This window comes from Dipodomys ordii, unplaced genomic scaffold (assembly GCF_000151885.1).
Source record: "Dipodomys ordii isolate 6190 unplaced genomic scaffold, Dord_2.0 Scaffold65, whole genome shotgun sequence".
Classification (NCBI taxonomy): Eukaryota; Metazoa; Chordata; class Mammalia; order Rodentia; family Heteromyidae; genus Dipodomys; species Dipodomys ordii.
Window position 1 is genome coordinate 12,747,325 of NW_012267281.1, and position 6,844 is coordinate 12,754,168.

At 35.7% G+C, this 6,844-nt stretch overlaps 1 pseudogene; it reads left to right on the forward strand.

The window, feature by feature from the left end:
- The first annotated feature begins 4,406 nt into the window (after positions 1 to 4,406).
- LOC105990529 lies at positions 4,407 to 5,305 on the forward strand (annotated as a pseudogene).
- The last annotated feature ends 1,539 nt before the right edge of the window (positions 5,306 to 6,844 follow it).

A 6,844-nucleotide genomic window follows, 5' to 3' on the forward strand; every position in this document is an offset into this window, starting at 1 on the left:
AGCTTAAAAGAAAAATAAAAACAAAAACAAAAAAACTACACAGTAAAATAGCTTTTCTCCCACACTGAACATTTTAAACTTCTTCCATGTAGGGAGGTAGAAGCAGTTTTAAAGAAAAAAATAATATTCCCTGGGTTATTGAAATGCCTCTCTCTCCCACAGCTTCATTGTCACTTTCCACCATTGAGTATTCAGAGACCAACCTGTCAGATTTGAGTCTTGTGGTCTTGTGGTTGTCTGGCCGAGGTGAAGCAATTGAAAATGCCATTTTGATGGAAACTAGGCAGATATCATCTCATTCGAAGTGATTGAAATCAAGTGAAGACATAAAGAGTTTTAAACAAGTGGCTTAATTATAAGCTTAGGTAAGTATTTTAGTCTTCTAAAAATAAGATTAATATATTATTTTTCCTTCAAGTATTTACTATTTTGCAGAGGAATGTGTTACTTGAGATTGCATTTGTTGGATTTTTTCCTCTTGTGTAGTGAAAAAGATTCATATATATATATATATATATATATATATATATATATATACATATACACACACACATATATCTTAAATACTGCATGGTAAAGGCAGAGATGTGTCCTTGGCTATTGGAATGTGCTGTGCTTTCTACTTAATCTTCCTTACCTACATTAATTTTAGGCTTGGATATATGGCTTGTTGTGAACAGTAGAATAATAAGTAACTCAATGTAAGTAACTCAGTGTAACTCTTTCTTGCTGCAGTGTTTTCCCTTTCAACTCTTCCACTATGTGAAAAGTGCCCACTATATATCACATGGCACATATTTCTTTCAGATTGACTAATGGTCAAACAAACTCTAAAGGGAAGTTTGCCAGGTGTATGAAATGACTTAGGCACTAGTGACCTGGCTAAGTTGACAAGATTAACAAATGTCTGGATGATCTAGTATGAGACTTGAAGCTTTATATTTATGAGTTAAATACATGCTTAGCATTTAAAGCCAATGAATACAGACTTTTCACTTGTAATACTAGTTGTTGTTGTTCTGTAATGCTACTAAACCTAATGATGGTAGTGGGAGTTACTTCAGAATTACTTTCTATGTCACTTCAGAGCGACATCATTCTCAACCATGCAAACAAGCACATGGTATAAACATGCACTGAAACCAGAGTATATCAAAAGACTTGTCTGAAAAATAGTTGTCTGAACCATTGGAGTGATAAAAAAGCATATAGATTACAAACAGCTGTGAGGCAAAGAGAAATATACAAGAGTAACCATATTTTTAAAATCAACCATTCATAGTCTTGGAAATTAAACAAAAATTCCAACAATAACTGCTTTCATCAATAACATTGGCCAGTCTCTTGAATAAAGGCAAACTTTGTAAGATTGTACTTTGCTCCATCTCCTTGATCCAGTTCCCAATTTAAACATTGGATGAACACTCAGAAATCTCAAGCCTTTTATATTGTAAAAGCCATCCACTAGAGCTGGGGGACTGAGTTTAGAAGTTTAGAAAAACGCTATGCTCAGAGAATTTTTTTTCCTATTTGACCTACCAGGAGGAAATAAGATTTCTGAGAACATTCCATTTATAAGAATTGTCTTCATTTGACCTTACTCAAAATTCCCTCTGTGAGAAAATTCACATCCTCACAGTGTTTATCAAAAGTCATCAGAAGGAATTATTTAACTTTACTGCTCTCCCTGGCTGTGATACTCTTACATCAAATAATAAACTGGTCAAAAGAGTCAAAAGTAACATCTGGGAATTAGATGAACTCAGAGGGATTTGAAAGCTCAAAATATACTTCTGTCTCTTCAGACATAAACATGAAGAGATAAGTAAGAAGGAAATATAATCCCACAATTTCACTACTGTTTTATTATCTGCATAAAAGGAATTAGTGACAGAAATGAATGCTTATAATCCTAGCTATTTAGGAGGCTGAGATTTGAGATCACAATGCAAAGACAGCCTAGACAGAAAAGTCAGTGAGATACTTATTTCCAATGAATCACTAAAAAGCCAGAAGTGAAACTGTGGCTTAAGTGGTAGAGCACTAGCCTATCATCACTGTATTTGATTCCGGTGCCCTGCATTTTGTATACACATTTTTCTAATTTGGGGAGGGGAAGGAAAATAACAAAATGCTAAAACAAAGATACAGGTTGACCCATTGTAACAATAAGATGTATAAGACACTATGTTGAAAACGAAATTTACAATGTCAGGGGCAGGAAGAAGAAGTAGTTGGGGAGGTGAGGATGGAAGGGATGGTAGGGGAAAAACAAAGGAGGGGGTAACAATGCTCAAGAGGAAATGTACTCATTACCTTACTCACATAACTGTAACCCCTCTGTACATTACCTTTACAATAAAGAAATAAAATTTTAAAAATGAAGAATAACCAATATAGAGTGATAAATTTGAAGCAATTTCTGTGTAGGAATTAGATGGAACTCAATTAACTAAGCAACTTCAGCAGTCATGGATAAAAAATATATAATATATAAAAAGATACTATTAACAATAGCAGCAATATAACAAAGAAAAAATGTACACAATATAAAGACCATATCATCATACTATTTTTAATTTCTTATTGTGTTATTTAAAATGTCTGGTTTTCAACCTGTTATGAGAAATACAAAAATAGTGGACACCTAGCCAATTCCTAGCATGTGCAAGGCCTTGAGTTTGATCCCCAGCATGGCAATTTTTTAAGTAATTAATCAAAAGTATGGCATACATACAAAAAGCAATAGTAAAAACGTCCTCAAGTCAACTTCTATGTTAACCACACTACACAAATATTTCACATTATACATAATGAATATGCTCAAAATTAAAATATGACAATATAAACAAATAAAAGCATTACCAAATTGTAAAGAATTTTCAATAGAAACACTTGTATATGCAAATGTGTGCACGCATGCACACACGTGTGCATGCGTGCACACACACTGTGCTAGATAAATTTTACAAGTATAGCAAGATGTAAGTTGAGGTATTAGATCAGAAGTTTTCTCCCTTTGATTCTATGAATGAGCACAGTTAGAGAAACAAAGGAAGAAATATATTCTGAGAAGAAAAAGAGAGGTAGACCATCATGAATAACATAGAGCAAAAAGGATGTCTCAGAGCAAGCTGTTCCAAGCAGCTAACAGCATAAAGCAGGAAACAATCCACAGTTCCCATCTTGATTCCCAAGGGCCAAATAAAGTCAACAAGGCAACCTAGGGTAAGCCAGAAAGCCTTAGTAAAAACTTGGTGATTGTAGCTATAGGCTAAGCACAAACTGTAGAATGAGGATTTTGTAAGACAGTGACTACTTCTTCATGGTAAGACTAGTATTAGAGAAGAAAAATACTTTGTAGCTCCACATATCTCAGAGTGTTATAGTTAGATATCATCTTGAGAAGGTTCGTATTACTGTAGGTTGGGCTCTTCGAGGGTCCCAAAAACAAAGAAGAAACAAAGGAGACAGAGGAGCATCTAGACACAGAGTGTATCTGGTGGATTGATACAATGAGTGTTATGTAGAAGGGAATGACTGATATAGAGCTACTATGAAAGATGAAGTAAGGAGGTCTTTGCTCAGGAAATGACAGGCTGTGTTGTTATTAGCTTTGTACTCTGTGGAGGAAGCCTCAGAGTCCCTAATCCAAAGGTATGGTGACTGTTCCTGGGTGGGACTGAATGCTACATTTTGTTTGCTTGTTTTGTTTTGGTGCCAGGACTGGGGTTTGAATTCAGGCACAGAACTCTTTTGATCAAGGCCAGTGCTTTATCTCTTAAGCACACCTCCACATCCAACTGATAGTTGGGGTTTATTGAGGTAAGAATCTCTAAGATTTTTCTGTTCAGCCTGAATTTAAGTCACTATCCTCAGATCTCAACCTCCTGAGTAAGCAGTATTGTTGGTCTTAGCCAAGGTGTCCAGCTCTAATTTCTTTTTATGCAGATCATCCAGCAAGGAATTATAATTAAACTACAGAATAAACAATGACTTCAAAAATAATAGACCAAATAATAATAGAAAAATCAATCCAATTTACTAATATTAACCTAATTTAATATTAATATTAACCTAATTTTATCGATCAGACAGTTCTTACAATAAGCACAGATAAAAGAAGTTCAATATCCTTAGCCATAAAAGAAACTTGAATCAAAACTACACATGATTTTATCTTACCCCAGTCAGAATGATAGTAATCAGGAAATAACACATGCTGGCAAGAATATGGATAAGAGTTTGTAAGAGTGTGTGAGATTTTGATGAAGAGATGAGACTGGATGGTTGTTTCCTTGTTGTCGACCTCAAGGAGCAGTAGACTTTTCACAGAACCTGGGAGTCTGAGATTTGAATCAAATCCTCTGCCTTCAGCTTTGTGAGGATCCAGACTGTCAGACACAATGGCTAGCAATGTTACCAACAAGACAGATCCTCATTCCATGAACTCCCGGTATTCATTGGGAATCTCAATACACTTGTGGTCAAGAAGTCTGACATGAAAGCAATCTTCTGGAAGTATGGCAAAACTGTGAGTTGCTCTGTTCATAAGGGCTTTGCCTTTGTGCAGTGTCTTAATGAGACAAATGATCGGCCTGCTCTAGCAGGCCAAGATAGCAGAATGATTGTCGGCCAAGTCTGAGATATTAATCTGGCTGCAGAGCCAGAAGTGAATGGGGTGGGAGGGGGAAGCAGGTGTGAAATGTCTGCAGCAGAGATGTGTGGCTCCTCATTTGACTTGGGTTACTCCTTTCAACGAGATTATTATGACAGGACGTACAGTTACCCAGTAGGTGTTCCGCTGCCTCCTGTCACTCGGAGGTCTGCGTGTATCAGGAAACACCTCACTTGGGGGCAAAAGTGGCTTCAATTCTAAAAGTGGACAGAAGGGATCTTCTTCCAAGTCCAGAAAATTGAAAGGAGATGACCTTCAAGCCATTAAGAAGAAACTGACCCAGACTAAACAAAAAGTGGATTCTTTACTGGACAGCCTGGAAAAAAAATGAAAAGGAATAGAGCAAACATGCAGACCGGTCTTGTCTAGAGTCAAGGTGCAGAATAAAAGTCAGAACAGAGCAGCAGCTCCCTGAAGAAATATGAGACTAATGTCAAGATGGAGTCTGAGCGGGGTGCAAATGACTCTTCTGAGGAGGGGGACCTACTGGATGACGATGATGATGATAAGGAAGATCACTGGGAAGACCAGCGGGAATTGATCAAGGATGATGAAAAAGAGGCTGAGGAAGGAGAGGAAGACAGAAACAGCGCCAATGGCGAGGAAGTTGACCCCTTAAGCACATAGCAGGGCTTAGGGAACTTATCCCATTATTTCTTTACTGAGACGCATGTCTTAAGATCAAAATTTCACCAGCTCCTCTTTGCTAGTGCCTTCAGCACATGCTCACTGTTCCCCCATCCTTGGTCCTCTCCATGTTCATTAATTCATATTCACCTACTTCTAGTTCCGTTTTCAATTCCTTTGATGCTCTTAATAGTTTTGTTGTCTTACCCTGTAATTTTTGCTTTTAATTTTGATAATTTTTGTGACAACAATAAAAAGGACTTATGGTTTTTATCAAGTGTCTCCAAATTAATCTTTTGCTATGGAGGGAGTAATTTTTTTTTCCAATCCTACAAGATTTTAGGAGTTGCTTCCCTAACTGCAAAGGCATTGCTGTAGCACTGAATAGCAGCTTTAAGTTAGAAGTATGTGTGTCAGAACCCACATGAGTCTGCTGTGTGGGATGTTAAACTCAAATGCAACAATGTATTTTTGTGAGTGAGAGTTGGCATGTCAGATGCATCCTTTAGAAAAATGATTAGTGTATTAGTCCTAATATTTGTGTTCTAAAGTTGGTACTGTGGGGGTTTTTGTGAACAGTCTGATATTTGGGAACTTTTGTATCAAAGAATAAACAAGCCCTTATTAAACCAGGAATTTGGAGGGGAAAAAGAGTGTGTTTAATAGGGGACTCTTGAACACTGCTGGTGTGAATGTGAATTTATGCATACATGAATCATACATATATGCAAACATGCAGTTTATCAAGTTGTATATATTAAATGTACACAGTCTTTATGACACACTAAACTTTAAAAAAAGTATAATGGTTCATGTACATTCTACTTAGGAAGGGCACAGTAGAAAAAAAATTTTGAAGTTTGCATTTGTTGTTTAGCCAGATTCTGTCTTAAGTAAAACAAAATATACCTACATAATGAAATAATGATGAATTCTTAATTAGAATTTTATATATGTTTTCTTTTTTAATGTACATTTTTATTGTAAAGATACTGTACAGAGGGGTTACAATTACATGAGCAAGGTAATGAGTCCATTTCAGAATTTTAATTTTAATTTTGTGCTCTTCAAACACAACCAGCTTGATGATATAAAATTTGTTATTATTTGATGAAATGATTTGTTCTTCAAATATTCATGTAGAAATCAACACTTGATTTACCTATGTATACCCAAAAGAGACTGAAGTATTTTTTCTACCATATTTCTCTCTTTTTAATATGTATAAGAGTCCAATTAGTTTTCTCAAGCTGGCAATTAAAATGTTGATAGGGATGGATGAAAGGATAATTGAAATAGTAAATTTTGGTGAAAGTCTAATTTATTGAAAAGTAGGAAGGAGGATAGAAAATAATATTTTGATTATTTTTGTTAATATACTGGATTGGAGCCCAATATTAATCCAGCAAAGTTTTGCAGACTACTTCAAAGATAAGGTTTATATATTTTTTATTGCAAAAATACTGCACAGAGGGTTTACAGTTATATGAGTAGGGTAATGAGTACATTTCCAATTAAGCATTGTTTCCTCCTCATTTG